General features: G+C 29.6%; 1 long non-coding RNA gene across 1 annotated transcript; it reads right to left on the bottom strand.

Annotated features, from left to right (window-relative positions):
* Window positions 1-9,006: 9,006 nt before the first annotated feature.
* LOC132713500 (uncharacterized) lies at window positions 9,007-17,452 on the bottom strand. The gene is made up of 2 exons (XR_009623454.1): window positions 15,844-17,452; window positions 9,007-9,872 (listed from the first exon to the last, which is right to left on the bottom strand). It is a non-coding gene; the product is annotated as an uncharacterized LOC132713500 (long non-coding RNA).
* Window positions 17,453-22,650: the final 5,198 nt, after the last annotated feature.

Raw genomic sequence — 22,650 nt, forward strand, 5'->3', positions numbered from 1 at the left:
TAAATGGCTTATCATCCTTGTTTAATCTGGGCTGTTACGTCAGAAATGAAACAAATCCATGCTCGTCCGCCAAAAATAACATTATTAGGAAAGTCAATGCAGATTTTTATCATTATTTCTAATAAATCACGGACATTGTTTTGTTCGGATTTTTGTTGAGAGTGAATCACCATGTTCTTTGGATAATTATGCAAATATAGATGAATTGTGGTTTTGTATGTCGCGTTTAGCTGTAATCTATTCTCAGGACGGGATAATGTGACCTATTTTTGCTTTCAAAAAGACAAAAAAAAATTTGAAACGTTTGGTGCTGTAGGATCGGCCGTGTTAAGAAATTCAAGGTTTGTACTCCAATTAAAAACAGCTAGGGGTGTTACACACAATTGTAAGAAAAATTTCAGGGTTAAGTTAACGCTGGGTTGTTTTACTTATTTTACGAATGATGGCTGTCAATGCTTTTAAATTTTTCATAAAGCATACGGCAGTTATTGCTCGAAGGATACTTTAATATGCCCAAATGTCATCAAGAGCAGTTTTGCATGGGGAAGGAATGTATTTTTTAGACTGTAAAAACGAACAAAAAAATTTAGAGACGAAATTTGGTGATTGGAATTTGAAGGAATAGAAGTAAGTTTTCTCTCTGTGTTACTTTTGACATCTAAGTTTATTTATCTATTTCAGGTTTGCTATTTCTTTTAACAGCCTGACATTGTCAGACCTGTCCGTAAAATTAAAATTGAGGTACCACATGGGGAAAATCTTTAAAAAAGTAGTTTCGTCATTGAAAAAAAGTGAAATTATATTTTGATAATTTTCACTGTGAAATTATCAAATATAATTTTCACGGATAAATCAGTAATCCACTGAAAAGCATAAAATAAATGTAATATAATTGATGAAACTTAATCGCATTACTACTATTGAATGAATGCCCCAGATAAGTCAAATTAAAAAATCATTGAATTTCATTATTCCGAAAGCTTTTACAATAACATACAATTAAGACAGGTCAGCTTGAGTATTCATAATTTAGTATATCATATATCTAACTTATGATGTGTTGGCAAATCAATACCATTTGATTGAAAAAGGGTTTAACGTTGATATTTATTTATATTGTAACATACCTATATATACAGTTCAAATCATACAAAACATGCAGTGTTATGTTCATGATTTAAAATCCTTGATTTTGCTGAAATATATGAATATGGTTATAATTTGACGTAAAATTTAACAATGTGTAATTTATTACAAGTGCTTACCAAATACCCGTTCTGTTCAAATGTGATGAACCTGGAAGATAAAATGATACAAAAGAACGTTACAAATTTCTAGTATTAATATGAGAAGTAATTGTAGATTATTTGAATGTTATTTGCTGGTTTTATTTCGTATGCAAATAGTAAAACACAAATTTACCTTTACCCCAATTGACAAATAAAACCTGAATATTTATTGTACAAAATAAAGTTGTATTATTAAGCCACCAGTGATAACCTTGAACTTGAAGTACTATTACACAGTTAACAGATAATTATAATAAGGTTAAAAGAGCACAAACGACATAAAATTAATGCTATAACCATTGTGTGAATGATGATATACTATATGTAACATCCTATATGTGAATGATGACATAAGAAAAAGAATGAAATATATGTAAAATCTCAAAGAATTGTGTTTGAAATAAGGTAACGGATATGTTTCAAAACAATTCTGCCATTGTAAATCTAACTATGACTCTATTGATTACAATAGTAAGTTTTATTAATATTGTCTGGGATACACTAGACCCAAGCATTTAAGGACATTTAATTTGAATTGTTTATAAACGTTTTGGTCCTTTAAAACTGGCTAAATTAAACTTATTTATCTTGTAGCATAAATCAGTTTATTGTTATTTCAACTTGTATGGCACATAGTGGATTCAGGCAAAATTCGAAGAATAGTTTTAAAGTAAATAGATTGTATCAAGTTAAATGTTTTATGGTGTTTTATATTAATATCTTGTCTCTCTTTATAAAGATATATGTAATTAACTTTTTTCTAAAACATACATATTGTAAAAAAAAAGCATTTCATATGGTTTCCATTATTGCGTAAACTTTATATATTTCATAAAGTTCAGACATACCACCACAATATAGCAACACACATGTTTAAGTATTTCACAGCATACGCATAATCAATACAAAAAGCTTAGACATACACTTTTGTTGTTAACAATAAAACTTACATTATTACATTATTTTTAGAAGGAATAAATACATATATCATCTAAATATTTCTTTTTTTATTTCTTAGACATGTTCAAATCAATATAAATAAGTTTTTGTTAAAAGTATCATTTCTTGTTTTACTAATAACTAAGTTAAATATGTCATATAAAGTATGTGATGAATACAATAAAAAACAATTTGTTATTAGAAACATATGCAGCGTATGTGTATTGGCTACAATTGTTGCCATAAACGAATATGGAATTTTATGAGTGGACGTTTGAATTATCAGCTGGCTTTTCGATATAAAATATAAATAACTTATGTTTTCTTTTGCTTTTTTCAAAAGTTTATAATCAGCGTTTATAAGCCATTCCATAAAAATATATATTAAGATATTGCACTCACCCGCGGAAACTGAAAAACATAAATAAGAATGATAAAATTGTATCTTAGTAACACTGAATTTATACTTATAATATCTATAGCATACAGGTTTTGAAATAAATTTTACAGATCTCAATGATAAAAGTACGAAATCTTAAATAGTATATTAGTAAAGGATATAATCAAAATGAAATCAAGATATACAGTTAACATATACTTTACACAGACTAGATACATTTGATATGCATCGACATAATTTTACATAACACTTGACTGATATTTTCATAACTGTGGTAGCTCTGCTTATATGTATATTGAAAAAACTATATAATTTAATTTCACATAGTCAATTAATTTAACATGTCATAAATAGTAAAAATTTATACTTTATAAGATTGGAGTATAATGAACTCAGCATAGTTACATTCACTAATTATGATAATAATTAATATGTTATTTCGTTATTGTTACGAGCAACACATTTTGATAGCTCGGTTTGTCGAACCAAAACATCAGCTTCATCAGTATAAATGTTCGGGAAAAAACGAATAAGAAGCATGGTTTTATACTAAAATAGTGCTAGTGTTCCTATTGTTTTGCAATATTAACCCCTATATTTAAACGCATTTTCTGCAGATAGATGATAATGCACGAATATATTTTTGTAAGTAATAAAACTCCTTTATTATTGTACGTAATTAAAAAGTAAAATATGTAGCTAAATATTAATCGGTCTGCGTCATAACATAATTTCTTGTATTTTCATTAGTCTTGGTGGATCTTCCTTTTTTTTGCTATTTTCAGTGCCGTGTCGACATCTCACTCTTAGATATTCTTATTTGTTGAGCACTACAAAGATCGTACGTTGCTCGTCGTCTTAAATGATGGTCTTTTATTATATTATATAATTTTCTCGAGATATATAGTGCCCAAAAAGATGACCAGTGACAGTGCGAATAAATGAAACAGATATTATTTAGATCAATTGTTAATCTGTGTTTTGATGTTTGGATCTTTTGATTTTAAATAACATGTTTTTTTTATAAAGAACCTGCTTTTCATAAAACACTGTGTTTTATGACGATTATATATCAATTTACAAAATTTAATACAATTCATTTATAATGTTTCACAATCTAACATGGTCATGAACATTTAACTATTGCTTGTTTTTTAAATGTTCAAGTTAAATTCGACTCTTTTTAAAACCGTTGAACATTATTAATCTACCATAGCGACACTAGATCGTATGGATTTATTATTCCTTACCATATCACAACTTATCTGACGAAGGTATTTGTAAAAAGAAGAGAGCAACAGTAGTAAAGTATCAAGAGGTCAACCAAAACCTATGCTAAAAAATGTGTAATTTACTTAAAGCAGCATGCTTACAAATACATGCTTATTTTCATGAACATTTTGAAAAAGCATTTAAAAGTAAAATATTGTGAAGTGATAAAAAAGTTATTTACATGTTGCAAACGATAAATACAATCCTCGTCGAGGTGTTAATAATGCAGAAGAAACATTGTGATAAATATAGCTAAACTACTCATTATGTGCAAAAAAGTCACTAAGTACTAGAATATGTAATTGTTTTTTTTTTTTTTCTTTTTTTTTTCTTTTTTTTTTTTTCAAAAATTATGCTCACCTGGAGGCAAGCAACTCGAAAGTCTATCAGATGCATGATTTTTTTTAAATAATAAAATCGGTAGTAACTATATTGTAGGTCTTCCAATTATGAAGCGGTTAGTATAAACAATATTTACGGATTATATTATTGTTTTAAGTATTCACTAAGTATTTTTTTTAATTGACACACATTGGAAAACAAAACATTGTTAGACATTATTGTCAGCATAGCAACACTAAAAGATCTCGGGAATGATATATCTTTATTGATACAATATTCTTATTGAGCAAGAATAATTCATATAATTGTAATAAGTAAAAAGTAGGCCAGATGACACACTAAAAAATAATATTAATTAACATTTCTGTTGTTTCGATTGTTGTTTGTTTGTGTGTTGAAACTTTAAGCATATTGATTCTGTGACGCTCAAAAAAAAATTAGGTAAACATCCAATCAAACACATAATATTATCATATCTTCTAAAGATTATTCGTTAACGTTCACAATACATGTATTCTCTTTTCTACATGATTGTGGATAATCAAGAAACAAGTCTCTTTAACACAATCATACAATTATCGTAACTTCTCGTTATTGAGAAATGCTGTGTTGATACCTGATCCAGAATGTAATTTCGAATCGATTCAGTTCTAGACGCATTGAATTCAGTTTGATTCAATAAAAGGCCTACTGTTTTATGAGATTAAAACCGGATCATTTCAAATGTTGATAATATTGATAAAACAAAATATTTTTTGATACAGTGTTAACTTCCATGTGTTGTAGCAAATAACGTACAGTTACAATTTATTCAAAACCACTCACATCATGATCGATATCTACTATTGATTGTAAACATTTAGTCTTACGCTGTGTGTTTTCTTTTCAACGAATCGTATCTTTCATCTTCAGACAAAGCGATATGGGGTCAAATAGATTGTATCTGAATATCACATTACTCAATGCTTTAGGTCTGTAATTATATATGTATTTAAAAGACTTCTCAATTAAACCGTTTTAGAATTTTTAAATCAAGTAGTATACATAATGTTTAACTACATAACCATACAACTCTCTTGTCTAGTAAATTAAATCATTTATATATGTTATTATGCATAAAGCCAATTAAAGGTCATCTTTTTGATTATTTAAGTAACGCAAAATGTTTAAATCATACTTACACATCAAATCTGAAAAGAAACAATATAAAGAATGAAACATGTAATTATCGATTTACATTTTGGTTTAATTCAAACAAATCGATCATGACATAGGGAACTATATTGTTAAAAAAAACGTTTTAAATTTCAATTTAATACCGTCAATGTGGTAAAAGGTAAAAGTAATTAATTTGGCGCATCATAACATGTATAAATATTGCATATGTAATTTAATATAATCTAAAGAATGTCTATACGTATAATAAACAACAGACATGCACTATAATCTACATATGGTTAATACTGTTAGCCAAGATACTTGTGATTTGCATCGACAGAATTCTTCAACACTTTCAAACTTTCAGTAGATCAACAAATCATATTCGGGAAAATATAATAGGTATTTAATCATGACTCTATTGAAATTGTGTTCCTTCAATTCAAATCAATGACCGTGAGCATGGTTACACCCATCATCTTGATATACTACCTCGTTATTACTAAGGCTACACGTTGTTAACAACACAACTTACTACTGTGATTATTCGTTAAAAAAATAGTTTATTAATGCTGTGACAACTTAAGTCGGTGCTTGTGAGCTAGAAGTTGGACAACTAAAGCAAGTATAGATAAAAGGGTAAAAAAGTTGTATTACCACATAAAATCATGTGAGCACGTTTGATATTTTACATTATTAATAGGAGGCAAGAGTGATGGTCCCGTTAATTTAAATATCAAACTATCGAATAATATTCCATTTGCACAGGAAAAAAATAATCTAGTGTTTGTATCCGAAAAAATAAAATGTATGATAAAAAATTTTCCGAGCCAGAGTTAAATTTGCATGCACGAATAGCGCAAATGCGTATTTCATTCGTAATGATATTATAACTGCATAAACCATTGGACTTATCAAATGATCCTCCCTACACCGGAGTTGGCTTTCTTAACATGATTAATGTAGACCGAAAAAAAAGATAAAATAAAAGTATTAATAAAATAGCTTCACATGTTTTGAGAATATAAATTTCTGTTCATGAGAACTTATTCACTGGCTTATCATTAACTGCGGTTTTACATGTATGTGCGTTTCAATATAATGAATTATGAAAACAATACTTGGTCTGTACACTCAGTTAAATTCTATTTATAACTAAAACATTTTTGTATTGAACTCTTAAAATTGTGTTAAGTGGTAATGATTTACAAAAGAATAATGATTTATGAATATCAATACATTTATTACCTTAAAAGTTTGGTATAGAAATGTGCAAAGATAAGCATAGAACAGAAAAGAAATCGTTATATTTGCAACAGGAGACAACTATTAAATGCTTGATAGCCTAGTTTTAGATGATATGTAATAGCGAAGTGAATTTTTTAAGATAGATAGCTATCTCGTGATCTTAATGATAGCTTGATCATATCATATCAATTTATGAGTTATGTAAAATTAATATATTAGAAAGGATATAATCAAACATGAAATCAAGTTATACAGTTAACATACACTTTACACAGACTAGATACGTTTGATATGCATCGACATAATTTTACATAACACTTGACTGATATTTTCATAACTGTGACAGCTATGCTTATATGTATATTAAAAAAAATATATAATGTAATTTCACATAGTCAATTAATTAAACGCGTCATTAATAGCAAAAAATTAAATAAATATTAACACATGACTCTAGAAAATTTATTCTTTAAGCTTATTACCTTTTCATTTGATTGCCGTATAATGAACTCAGCATAGTTACATTAACTAATTATCATAATTATTACTATGCTATATCGTCAGTATTATTACTAGACGTTTGATAGCTCGGTTTGTCGAACTCAAACATCAGCTTCATATCAGGATAAATGTTCGGGAAAAAAAACGAATAAGAAGCGTCATTTTATACCAAAATTGTGCTAGTGCTCCTATTGTTCGTGATATAACGACTGCAATATTAACCCTCTGAAGATAGATGATAATGCGCGAATATATTTAATATGTAAGTATTAAAACTCCTTTATTACTGTACGTAATAAAAAGGTAAAACATGTAGCTAAATATTAATAGGTCTGCGTCATAACATAATTTCTTGTATGATCTTGTATGAATTTCCTTTCTTTTTATTTTGAAACATATATGTTGTATTACATTAGGCATAGCAAATACAATGTAGTATGCAGCAAAAAAGTACGAAGTTATTCACAAAAATGCAGTTGATAAAATAAATAACATGCTCATTACTTTATACATAATCTGTATTAACCCTGCATATTCAGTCAGTAGAGAACTTGAGTATAGGAATGCAGTTGAAAACGCATTTCGTTAAAGTACCCTTTCTTTCACATGAGTAGATATATTGCTATAAAAATCTACATTAAAAGACAAATAGATAAGCAGATATTTTAAAGAACCTATTTATAACAGGACATGGAAGATATACGCCACCTTCCTCATGCTTCCTGCAAATGTAATGATGAAAGAAGTCATACGAAGAAAACATCAAGTACTTTTTGAACATCAAACACTATGTCCGAAACAGTCTGACATATTTCAACTTCATAGATGAGACATGTTAAGTAGCAGGAACAAGCGAGAAACAACAAAATATGAAAAATGATAACAATACCCTGATTACCATTCTTAACATATCTTAAAATATCGAGAAAATCAATATCTACTAATATTGGGATGCACACGGTTAAAATGTCATGTTATTTAATATGCAGATTAATTAATTGGAAAACGTATTTGTTTTGTGCTGTCTATAACTGTAACATAATAATTATTATACGTTGTGTTCTTTGCCTTAGACATAAAAAAATCACCTGATTTATACTGTCAACATGTGATAAAAACCATTTTTTTTACATTTTTATATTGTGTTATTAGGTGATATATATCAGAGGAATAATGATATATAACTGCTAATAGTTTGTGATAAGTCATAATATATAATGTTTAGTAAAAGCATGTTTCATAAAATCGGTAAAAGTATTAACGTTCAGCGTTTAATTTGTATAATAAAGTAATTATATAAAAATGTACATGGAACCTTATGTTTGTATTAAATGATAGCTGTAGCATATCATATTAACATATGTTATGTAAAAGTATCAAAATCAGAAAACTTACTTAAAAAAAGAAATTGTTGTTGTTATGTTCTTTTATCCCAAATACAAAGTAAACCTTTATATAGAAGTTGTATAACAATATAGCATCATGTGTAAGATTTTCATATCACAGACATGTGTCATTAAGAGCATCCTTAATAATAAAGTATTACTGCTGTTTCAAAATACTTATAACTTACTGCTTTACTATTTATATTTATTCAATTTATTTTAATTGATAGTCACAATTTACATTTCTTGCATATCAGACTGGTGTTTCCGTTAGATTTACCCATGCCGGAAATTTCATCTGGCATGGGGGTGCCAGATGAGTCTCGTGCTTTAAAATGACATCATCAGAACTACTTTCGGAACTTCTTTCTCCAAATATGGCAATGCTAAATCAATGGTGAACATTCGTGACAGGGTGAAATAGACACAGAATAAATAAATAAATCTGCTTTTTTGTTGTATTTATTTATAACCATAATAAATCATTACAAGTGATTGTTAAAGTTCTAAACATCTTAATAATTAAAAAGGCATATTAAATCATCTGATTACACTCACTTCCGGTTGCGTTAATTAAACAACAAAAAAGATAAGCAAATAACTTTAAAGGTTCATACACCATACTATTTATATAAATTGATCTCATGATTACAGAAAATGTCATCCAAATCTGAATTTAAAGTAGGACACACTGTACAGATAGGTAATAATGGTGAGAAAGGCAAGATAATTGACATTGTCAAACCTCTTGGTACATACTGTATGTACAAAGTCCATACATTCTACTCTGGTGAAATTAAGGTTGCTGCCAAGCATGAATTAGTGAAAGGTGTTCCAGATGAACATTTTCAAAATCTATTCAACTGTTTTTCACCAGAAGATTTTGATGCAGATTTTGATGAAATAGTTTTGCAAGAATGTCTTTCTTCAAATAACACAACTACCAGTAATGATCCACAAGAAGTGCCCAACAAATCTGTAAATTTAAGCAAAGATAAAACGGCAAGACCACAATGAAATCATCCGAGTCTAAACGCTTTGCAGCAGTAAATTTACCCCAAATGAGTTCCGGCAAATGCAAAAGAACAAAAACACTGAAAATAAAACTAAATCCCACTTAAAATTGATGAATGAGTTTCTTGAAACAAAACATGAAGGTTGCCTTATTCATTTGATTCCTCCTGAAGAGCTGAACTGTCTGAAAGTTTGTTGTCTGTTCGACAGAAGGATGGATCCAAGAATGAGCCCTCTACTTTGAGAGGAATGATCAGTAGTTTAGACAGGTATACCAGTTGTTCAATTTTTCATTTTGTCTAGTTTCTGAAAATCCCCTTTAACCTGAAAATAAAGTAATACAATTTTCACTTTTATAAAAAACAAATAAATAGAGGATAATGAATTAACTGAGTTTAAATTTACATACCAAATTATTGAACAAGATAAATAAAATCATATTATGCAGCCTCTGATGGGAATAAAATTGTTTTATTCCACGTGTTCAATAAATTCATTATTGAATCTACATGAATTTAATATCTTCAAAATATACATATCACATATTCAAAGTAAAAATGAAATATCTTTTTATTACATAGAGGATAATGGATGAGTGTAGTTTAATACTAAATATATTAAACGAGTTGATTAAAAATATTGTTTTATTCAACGAGTTTAATAAATTTAGTATTGAATCTACAGGAATATACATGTATGTTCTATTTATCACATATATAAAATGAGAACAGTAAACTGTTAAAATGAGTAATTTTTCATTGACGCGCCTAAAGTGTAAGGCTAACATTAGCGCGCTTTTAGTTTTACGCTATGTTTATATATAGCGCAAATGACGTCACGTCAAAGTGTTATTACACTACATTCAGGATATTAAATGAGTGTAAGTTCAATACTGAAATTATTGCACGAGTTGAATAATATTATTTTATACAACGAGTGCAATAATTTCAGTAATGAACTTACACGAATTTAATATTCTTTTTATCGCATACCAAAAATAAAGACCGTTTAAAGTGAAATAAGTAATTTTGTCATTTACGCGCCTATAGTATAACGCTAATATTTAGCGCATCTTTACACTATGTTTATATAACGCTAATGACGTCACGTCAAAATATATGCACGGCCGTGCAATACCATATTTACGGAGTCGCAAAATCGGCACGGATGTGTGATATAGTATAATATCGTTTTTATTTAATGGCTTTATTACACTCCTGCGCCGCATATTATGTGATAAATCACTTAATTACACTTCTGCTCCATAGTTTATGTAATAAGTATTCTTTATGACCTTGTACTGGTTTATTAATAAAGTAGCATGCTTCCAGATTCATGTGTTTTTTTATGAAAATTTCATAAAATAGACCAGACTATATTTTTATCAGTCATTTTACATTTTAGAATGGAAATAGATATTAATTTATTTTTACACAGTTTATCAAACAAATATTTGAATTGAATCACTTTCAGCGTTATTGATTATATTCCTGTGCAATTGTATTCAAACATTGCATTATATAACAACAGTGCACAGATAATATTGATGTCCTTAAAAAATATATACAAAAGGGAACAAGATCAAAACAGTTTTTTTTTTTTCATCATAGACACTTGGCAGAAAATGATTACGGCCCCTCTGTAGCACGGGGAAAGGAATTTGCTTTAACAATGACAACATTACAAAGCAAGGGGAAAGATTTGAAAAAGCAGGGGAAAGGGAATAAGAGGAAGGCGGCCAATGACATAACTGATGTTTGTTTGTTTGGATTTTACGGCACGTCAACACATAACTGGCCATATTGTGCCGAATGCTATAATAGGCTTAAAATATTATGTAAAAAATGACAATAGAAATGAGCCAATTAGATCCTAGAATACAAGTTTATCTTTTTTAAATAACCAATAATGTTTTTTGATGGAATTGTATTAAAAGTTCTTTAAGTGAATTTACAGAAAAAATCTATTACGGGCCTGTGAAAAATCATGACATTCAAGAAGAAAATGCTTGACAGTAAAATTTTCATTACAACCTACACAGAAAGGGGCATTGTCACTTGTGAGGAGATAAGAGTGGGTAATTTTAGTGTGTCCAATTCGGCATCGAAGAAGAACTGTTTGATTACGGCGGTTTGACAGAGATAGAGATGGTGACATATCAAGAGATGGGTTTATATCGTGAAGTTTATTAAAAACGGCATTGTCCCAATTTGCTTTCCATTCAGATGATACGAGTTTATTTATAGCCGGTCTAAAATCACAAGCAGGTAACAATAAGTCAGTTTTTTGAAAATTTAATGATTGTTTAGCTAAAGCATCTACTTTTTCAATTCCTCGTATTCTTACATGGCTTGGAGTCCAATATAATTTAACATATTTTCTTTTTAGTATATCATGAAATCGCAAAAGAAGTTTCTTTTCCATGATATTGTCAGATTTTATTTTTAATGGGTATTAAAACAGAAAGCGAGTCAGAAAATATCACAAATTTATCGTGGGCATGCTGTGCTATGTATGACAATGCTAAATCGATAGCTTTTGCTTCAGCAGTAAAAATTGATGCATTATCTGGTAACCTCATGCTAGATGTAAAATTATTTTCAAACACAGCCGCACCTACTTTGCAACCTTCTTTTGAACCGTCCGTATAAATATGTATAAAATTTTCATGTTCTTCTTTAATTGCTAGAAACTCTTTGAAATATTCAGGTGAATTTGATGCCTTTTTATATCTGAAAGGTTAATATTTATTTCCGGGGAATTATAAGTCCAAGGTGGAACATCCTCATCGTCATTTTGAATGATACTGTCTGGATTAATTTTAAGTTTATCTAAATCATCTTTTAAACGAATGCCTAATAGTTTAATTTCCTTTGGTTTGTTAACAGTATAACTTGGTTTGAAAATAATATTTTAGCTGGATTTTTTCTATTAGATGAAATTCTAGTTGCATATTGAACTGATGAAGAGGTGGATACATTATATACAGCTGGAGAGTTGGGCAACCACAGCCCATCAAGTTTGATTAACACACTGTGGTATAATAAGACCCTGCATTTTGGCATTAGAGGAGGTGCCATGGAACACAGGTTGTTAAAATATACATTTACATCAATCATATACATGTCTGACTGTTTTTCAACAGTCAATGAAAATTCTTTGTTTTATGAAATTAAAGTCTTCTGGTCTAAGTCACCTCAAGCTAAAATAAATTTTTATTAAAGCTGCACCTTGAAAAGATTACAATAAAAACTTGTAACAATGTAAATGTTTGCTTGCATCAGGATATTTTCAAATAGATATGCATCATTCTTGATACAGAGGATATTGTATAAGTTCAATACTGAATTTATTGCACAAGTTGAATAAAATAATGCAAGCCTCTGGCAAGAATGATATTATTTTATTCAACGAGTTCAATAAATTCAGTAATACCCAAAATAAAAACCGTTTAAAGTTTAACCGCTTACATTTAGCGTGTCTTTACTGTAAAAACTTTACATTTTGTTTGTATAACGCTAATGACGTCACATCAAAATATATGCAAGACCATGCAATACCATTTTGCTGAGTTGGCACCGGTGTCTGATAAACTGAAATAGGAAAATTAGACTAAAGTAAACTAGTCTATTAAATTAGTCTGTAGATAAGCTTTTAGTCACAAAGGTAAATTTAATTATGCAAAAGAATTCAAATTGGTTAGGTCTCAACAGATGGTAGGATTTTGAAGTACAACACCAATTAAAAGTAAGATGTATAGGCAAATCATAATGTGTGAAGGCTACTATTTCTTGATTTTGGAAACCTTAAGTCTAGATGTAAGGGATAGGACATATTCTATTTTGAAAATCTTGGCGTACAGATTTTTACAGACCTCCCACAATGACAAGTATCAGATAACCAAATTATCTGCTAATAATGGGTGTAATGAATGAAATTCAAGAACAATTAGGGCTAAAAGGTAAACATAGAAGTAAGATGGAGTAAAAATGATGTTGAAAAACTCTTCAGGAGACCCAAAGTTATATTATGTTCGAATCCCAAATTATTCCGAAAATGATTATGTCACGGTATTGAATTGTTCTCTAATTAGGGAAGGGGAGGTAGTTTGTAGGCTGCCAGAAAGCTAAGTCAGTAGAGCCGAAGTACGGTATTCCAAGGGTCCCAGGTTTGAGTTTCGGTCAGGCTTCACATTAAAAAAAGATATATATATTTTTTAATGGAGGTGTTTCAATAATTACTCATGGCATTAGGCAAAAGAAGTATTTAGTGAGTAAAGTATTTAAAGGATCAATGTAAAGGGATCCTTTTTTAAAGGAAACCTCAGATAATTCTTACAGTGTAGAATTACCGTCTGAATGCAAGTGTTGTATAGCTTTGAAAATTGTACATCTTATCTGTAATTAGTGCTGTAAAACTAAATCCTACCGTCCGTTGATGCCTTATGCTGCATTTTAAGAATCTTTAACAAATGTCTTACATGTATGTTTTACGAGATAATACTAAATGGAAGATATATTTTTATTCAAAATTAATACTATTTAATAAATTGGTGGGTTACGGCTCTAATCAGGATATTTTCAAATCTAATGTATTTGGAAGACACTGCTGTAGTAAACATATCATATTATGTTAGCCTCTGGCTTAATTAAGTAAGTTCAGGAATTATTACACCATGAATTGTTGTCAGATATAACAATTTACATTGTACATTTAATATATCACAGATAATTTCTATTATTTTAAACCAGGCAGCTGAAGTGGGGAAATCTTTCTCTTTGTAAAGTGCGAATTCATAGAATTTGCAGAGAGGCAAACAAAAACAAAACAGGGGAAGAAAGCAATAACAACCGAAAACAAAATCCTAGGTTATATGCAACTGGAAATGACAGGTGTCCACTTAACACGTACAAGACATATGCCAAACACAGGCCCTCACAATTCTCAGGTACACGCACATACTAATAAGGATAATTAATTTAACCGGCCTGGCAATTTCAACAATATTTACACATTATACAAATATAAGCAATTTTTTACTATAGTCCATTGAAAAAATAATCAAGTAATTTTATTAAAAGAAAGTGGCTAGCCTTACGAGCCCGTACGGCTAGCCAAAAGTTCTAGCCGTACGTGAGTCACGTACGACTAGCAAGGATACATTGTATTGGCTAATCGTACGGCACAGAAGTCGAAAATGCATATGTTATTTTAAGACTTTAAGCGAGGATTTTAACCAAGAAACAGCAATTGATTGCCTGGTATGTTTACATTTTAGAGATTAATCGCCTTGTTGGCTACAGTAAAAAAGTACAAATATCGAACTTTAAATTGTCATCTCAAGACGTTGAGGAAAAATAGCGTTTGATCGCAGTAAAATAACATCAATAATTATTGAAATAGTTTACAAAATTTTGATTTTGATTAAAAACCCGTTTTTGTTTAAGTTTAATTTTCGACACCTTTAAAATGAAAAATTATTGTTGTTGGGATCTGATAATTGCGTCAATTACCGCCGGTATAGAAGTTTGTTCATCATTAAGGGAAGTTTGCATGTTCCGTGAAACGCATTTTAAAATTCTATTATCAGTCCCTGAGTAGGCTTTAATTAAGGCTTATTAATTGATTGTGCTTTTATGTTCGATATGTATCTACTGTATTTGAAAATTATACAAATATTTTTGCTTTTCAACGTTGTTTTTTTTTCAATGTTCTTTTTATTTATTCCACTCCGATCATTATTTATTTGATCCCTATGCTAAATTAACAAAAATTCACCTTTCATACAAATAAAACAACAAATCATAATCATGAAGCACAAAATAACATATAAATGTTCGACTTCCATATAATTTTGAAAAGTGCCGTACGGCTAGACAAATTGAATACAGCGAGTCCATGCTAGTCGTACGTGACTCACGTACGGCTAGAACATTTGGCTAGCCGTACGGGCCCGTACGGCTAGCCACTTCCTTATTAAAAAATAATATTATTAGCAATTTTCAAAGTCCATTAAACAAATTACCAAGCAGTTACTAAAAATAGGATCTTACAGGAGTTGTGATATACATTGTGTTAAATTTAAAATTCATCAATTTCAAGAAATGCTTAGAAAGTGTTTAGGTTTGTAAAGTTTTCACGGCCGAATTAGAAAAAAAAATGAAAAGTATTTTCCTATGTCATTTTCTGTAAGACTAACAGTAACTTATTATTCGTCATCTATGAAATATCTCGTAAAGTACAATTCGTTGCCTTTCTATTTAGTTTTGTAATAGATATATCTAAAATACTCAACTTTTGTGCCTTTCATTTCAACTTCCAGGCGATGACCACCCATTCTATTTGGCAGTTGTGACCCACAAGAAGTTCCCGCAAGAAGACGAGCAGTGGTTTTTGTCGGCACCAATTGGTGTCAACAAATTGAAAGATCTCATGAAAGTCATGGCCAACAATGCTCAACTTCCTGAAATTTTGAACGGCAAACGTCTGACCAACACAAGTGTTCGAAAACGTCTTTGTGAGAAACTTCTTCAAAATAATGTCCCGGACACACAGGCTGTACTCATTACAGGCCATAAAAACCCATAGTCCCTCAATAATTACAGGGTTTTATCCAATCAGCAGCAAAAACAAATTTCAGATATGTTGTCGTCCGGTTCATCTTCTGTTGTTGAATGTCGAAATCAAATTTCTTTAAATGTTTCGAACAACCAAACCTTATTTTTCGCTCAAAATGTTCCGTCATTGAGCTTATTTGCAAATGCCCCTATTACAGGTGGTACTTTTAACATAACTATCCAAAACACAGACAAAAATTGCACAAAATAATTCCATAAAGGCGAATATAAACGAAAATCATCTGAAATCTGTGTTCTCCATGTGTTGACACTTTCAATATGACCGACTTTCCCATGTTTCGTTGGAAATTAACTCATCTGTTACGTTTTTGTTAATTATGAATTTTACATTAAACATTAAAATAAAGTTATCAAATTTGCAATTTATATCGAATAAACTGGTAAACACGTTGATTTACTATGATGAATTCAAAATATATACGTATGCTAACCAAACATTGTTGTTGTTTTTTTTCTTGTGTAACTACCGTAGACATGCGTAATTTTCATGTATTCTTGCGCGGAATGAATGAATGAATGGAATGTAGCGTAAATTCATACGCTACTATAAAAATAGTTATGGATGAAAATGACATTTAAATGATATGAACCATTTATTAATAAAGGTAAACAATTTAAAAATACCATTGGATATGCAAGAAAAAACATCTGCCATGTGTTTGCGGTTCGGATCGGAATATCCGTCCCTCGGGTACCTGCCCATGGGCGGTAACTCGGCAAGCAAAACATGACAGATATCATTAGTAATTCTATACCAGTGTAACGTAATTACAAATCATATACATAACACCACTTATTTATGTATGTGGTTTGTGTCAAAGTACATTCAAGTATATTAGAACATGTAAATGTATTGTACGTGAGTAAATAACAAAACAAGTTAAATGATAAAAATGAATCATGAAGTAGTATACTTGACTGATAATGCTTTATCAAAAGAAATAATAAAAGATACATTGCCAATCCGGTAAATCAGATGTACTTAATAAGAGCAACGTGATTTATCACGTTAAATGTATGTTTACATTCATATGAAGTGCGGAACATTTCGAGAGGATCCAAAATAATCATCAAGCATAAACAGTGATTATTTTTGATACCTAAAGGAAAGATGATAACAACAGTATGTATTGTCATTTAAAAAGAAACACGACTGACAACCTATAACATCATCATATTCCAGGTTTTTTGATAAGTGAACTTATTGTAAAAACGATATAGGTATAAGTGAAAATAAATCAAATCATTTTCTCAGTAGTTGATTTTGTTTTTTCTATTTTCATTTAAAATTACCAATGATTTGAATTACTTATACGATCTTCGTAAACAAAAAATGAAATTACAATTAACGTTTACTCTTAAAAATATAGAACCCCCTTTACAATAATAATTTCAATGTCATTGATACAAAACATTGATTGACTATTAGACGGCTCATTAAAATGTGATGTGTGTCGTGCTCTTCGTTATCATGTTTAAATAATTGTTTCATATTGATATAGCAATACTTCATATTTTCTTTCACAATATATTATGAATTGATCTAATTTAGTTTCTACACATAGTTAAGTTAAACATATATTATATTTGGCTATGAGGCTTCTATCTCGTTTAACTAATTATCTTTAGGAATGACATAATCGCCTCAATAATTAATATTAAAATGTGCTACTGTTTCAACATTTAACCGTCATTTGTTTATAAATCTTTCATCTAAGAAAAAGTAAATTTTTATAATGTTTGTTTTATATTTTCCTTAAATTGTCATTGTAGTATCTAGTGACATTAACTTATTCTTATTGTTATACAAAACAACTTAATGCTTTGGTTAAAATCGTTATTGAAGATAAATGTATCAGTATTTTCAGCATACGTTTTCAGCTTGGACATGTTGCAAGGATCTGGCATAAAAGCTTTTAAATAATACAAAACAAGATATTTATTTCGTCATAGAATACATCGATACTACGGACTTCTATTTCCAGTGCAGTGACACATCTCACATTTATTTATTACAATACTATACCTTTATTGAATTAAGTTATTTCCTCCAAATAGATGACAAACACCATATTGTGTGTTTTGCATTACCCTTACATTATATTATTTACTGACTGTATTCGTTATTTTTTTAAAACCACAAAACCGTAAAGCTTTAATGGCGTCCTTTGGTGAAAATCATTATTCAAAATAAACGTATCAGTAGTTCAAGCACAAACTAAAATAAGTATTATGAGCCTGTATATATTTTGAAAGCTTTAAAATTATTCAACAAATGTTAATTGCGTCATGGAATGCATCAACACTACGTTCTCCGTATGACAGAAATACTTGTGTCAGTGCGGTGACAACATGCAGCATTTATATTTCTTTTTCGGTCTACTATATAGATTATACTAATGCTGGTCAGCCTAAATGACGGCTCTTTACTATATTTATTATATTTCTCGAGATATAAGATGCTACAAAAGATGACATGATAAAACCAGTGGCATTGGGTATATTTCTAATCATTCTTTGCTTTGAATTTGTCCATAGTATGATCAACATGTTCGTTGATTAAGAGCCTGATGTAAATAAACATTCATTATGCGGATGGTATATAAGTATACAAACGTTCATACTTTTTATTAAGAACTATTCATATTGTCAAAAACATAATTTCACATTCTTAATCCGTGGGGTAACATTGAGTCAATGTTTTTATAGTAGTTCCATTTCCAGGATATTGTACTAAAAATACGTAAATTAAAGTTATTTTCTATTGCTTTTCTTGACATATTCTTCTCAAATTTGCCTTTTGTTAAATCCGATGAATATTATTAAGCGAGCACAACGCCGTTAAAACGTATGGATCGATTATTCATTATTCATGTATCAAATCGAACTGTTCCTTTCATAAAAAACAAAAAAGCATATGATTGTACAACAAATACCAATGCCTTCAGATTCCTGCTAATTTTCATTAACATTTTGAAAATTCAAAGTAACATATTGTGAAGTGATCAAACAGGATATTTAAAAAGTAATTAAAATTCCTGTTACTGTGTTAATAACGCAGACGAAATATTGTGATTCTTACTACAAAAATACTCATTAATTGTAAAAAATAATTTAGTTCTTCAATTTTTAATCTTTTTTCTATAACGCAGAAGAAATATTGTGATTCTTACTGCAAAAATACTCATTAATTGTAAAAAATAATTTAGTAATTTTTAATCCTTTTTTCTATTCCTAATATCTTATGCTCATATAGAAGCAAACAGCATTTAAGTAAATCAGAAGGAAAATGTTATTTTCATTTCAAACAATAAATCGCTAATATTTCTTCTGTATGTTTCCCCCATTAAGTAAATTAGTACAAACAAATCTTTACAGTATTATAGCTTTACGTAAGTATTTTCATCCATAAAACACACGTCTTAGACACAATACCTTGTTGGACATCATTGTCAGCATATCAACATTCGCCGATAATATATTAAATGATATATCTTAATTGTTATAATACTCTTAATGAGCAACAGCATTTCATATAACTGCCAATAGTTAACTAAATGAAAGTAAACCAGATTACTAGATACGTGGAATTGAAAAAAAAATGTTCTATTAATGTTCATGTTTTTTTTTCACCATATTTTGTTTTTTGTTTACAATGCGGCACATTGTTACATAACTGGCAATACCGCGCCGAACACGATGATTGCTAACATTAGATTATTTAACTTGAAAATGTGTTATTACAATGTCATAAATTGGACAAATTAAATATTAGGATACACGCTTATTTATTTAAGTTAATCAATGCTTTTGGAGGAATTGAGCCAAAAGGTTTTGAAGGTAAGTTTTACCCGGTAATATCTATCACAAACCTATTCAATTCATTGCATCCAAGAAGAAAATGTTTTACAATAATTTATTACAACCTATATAACAAGGAATATTATCGCCTATTAAGATATGAAAATGTGTATTTTAAATGTGTTCTATTCGATATCTAAGAAGAAACTCATGATACGGTTTAACATTGTGTGGATACAACATCATGTAGGAGTAAATCAGACCTGCCATGCATGTCTTCTACAACCCAATCAAGTATATAATTAGAACTGGATGATAAATCCTACAGTTTGGTAGTTAGAAAAATAGAACTGCATTAAACACTTTCGTCAATTTGAAACCTTATTGCATAATGATCCGGTACTGTCAATAGCATTAAGATAAGCATCTAATCAAAAACATAATCGACCATATTTGTTTTCTTATGATTATTCATTAAATTCAATAAGATGAAAACCGGATCTATGATGTCTTACGTACTTTTGACACATCCATAAACTTTTTAAAACAATTTGTATATAAGATAAATCCATGAAATCGGTTAGTTAATGTATTAAACGGTGTATTTATGTTGAATTAAAGTTATATGTCTATGTTGGACATTTACAAACTGTAATTAGTGTATATTTGTTCAATAGATTTGTTTATTTCATTTTTGAATATTTATTCTGCACAAGAGATACGGACGTCGAGATCGTGATCCTTTTCCGAGTTAAATAGTGTTTGTGTCTGTGATTGTGCTTCAAACATATAACGCTGAACTACAATTGTATCACCATCAGCGATTATTTCTATAAAGTTGATTCATAAAAATCACTGGATATTGTCATCATGAACCATCAATATTTTATATAAGGATATATGCACGTCGCCTACGGTTTGAGGTCCCACCTGCATAACAGGTAACAACTCTTACAAGTGTGAATAAGGACTTTGTAAGGTTGATTCTTGGACACTGACTGATAATTAAACGTGTTCATTTCGAAAAATAAACATACATATGTTTTTTTTCTATATCATCAAATAATAAACGTGCACGTGCATATGTTGGTTAATGACCTAAAACTCGAATTGTTATTTTTTTTTAATTCTTGACATATAAATATAAAATGCACAATTGCGTTTAATTAGGATAACAAGAATGTCATATGCATGTGATTCTGATAGCATAATTTGGTATTATGTAAATATAAGATTAAATAGTAAAGACGTATACCAAAATACGTTAATGTGACTGGGATGAAAGTTATATATTTCAAATGAATACTCTAACTATAACATGTGACGTTTAACTACGCCAGGTGGTGTTTCCTTATAATATAAACATTTCAACAGCGTTACAATATAATATACCTTACTATTTGCTTTTCAAAGACAATATATGTTCCGATAGTTTCGGTTTAAAGTTGCCGTTTGATTAAACTTATTAAGTCAGAAAGCCCCACCCCCAACCCATGTTAAAGCAACTCTACATGTTCTGCTGCTATTTTCAAACAACACTTTAAACCTAATCGATTTATCTTAAAAATCATAAATCAATTTTAGCCTTAAGTAAGGTTTAAATTAAACAAATTGTGTATTGATATATTTCGTTTTCCCTCAAAAGACTTCAAGTTAGGTTATTATCCCTTCGTATCGAAAATGTAAGACTGGAAACCTATCACTTCAATTATAACTTTAACTGCTGACAATAATTAGTAAAACAACATGAAAATAACATTTATCATGTATTTGGTGTTTGGTTATCATAGGCCAGTTGCTCACAGCTCTGTAAAAAATAACCGTCAGTTAAATAAACAGTACGTTAAAATAGCTTAACGACTATTACTTAACAACAAGCACATTATGATAACAGATTTGGTATCAGAAACCATGTTAAAAGGGGCAATAACCTTCAGTATTAAGTTGAGACATTGGTCAAAGAAACAAAATAAAAGTGTTTAAATCAAATCTTAACACGTTTCACATTATTCTCTACAGTCAAGTGCATTATAACACGGTAAATGCATGAAACAAAAAATAATGTTTTCACCCATATGTAATTGTAACAAAGTTGATGCATGTCACAAACAATAATGTGTTCACCTGATGGCATATGGAATATGACGTCAGTTATGACTTCAATAACGAAATGACGTCAAGGAAATTACAACAACATTCATTGTCTTTAAATGTAGTTCAACATATTTCATCATTTTCTCTCTGATCAGCATGTTAGAATGAAAATCGATATTCATAATGACATTGTGTGAGCGTTTTCGTAAAATAATGTATGATTTATAGTTTAAGTTGTTTTTTTTTAATTAGGCCTATATGGCTTTGAGATTATATTTCTGCGCATTTGAGCTTGATCATTGCATTATTCTACAAAGACGCAAATAAAATTGATATCAATATCTAAAGTTTTGCAAGTGACAAATTCACGAAAACTTGAAAATAGGAAAAATACAAGTACCTCTGAGATACGGTCAACGGACATGCCAAGTGTGTTTTGAAAAGTGGGAAGACCTAAAAAGGATGAATGTGTTTGTGTTTAGGCATATACCTTTTGACAGACATATAGCTAGAAACGGATAATTTCATGCTACCTGGTGAACATACCAAAATATCTTCATTTATTATTT

The sequence above is a fragment of the Ruditapes philippinarum genome, unplaced genomic scaffold (assembly GCF_026571515.1).
Source record: "Ruditapes philippinarum isolate M1 unplaced genomic scaffold, ASM2657151v2 ctg3885_1_1_1_1, whole genome shotgun sequence".
In the NCBI taxonomy this organism is placed as follows: domain Eukaryota; kingdom Metazoa; phylum Mollusca; class Bivalvia; order Venerida; family Veneridae; genus Ruditapes; species Ruditapes philippinarum.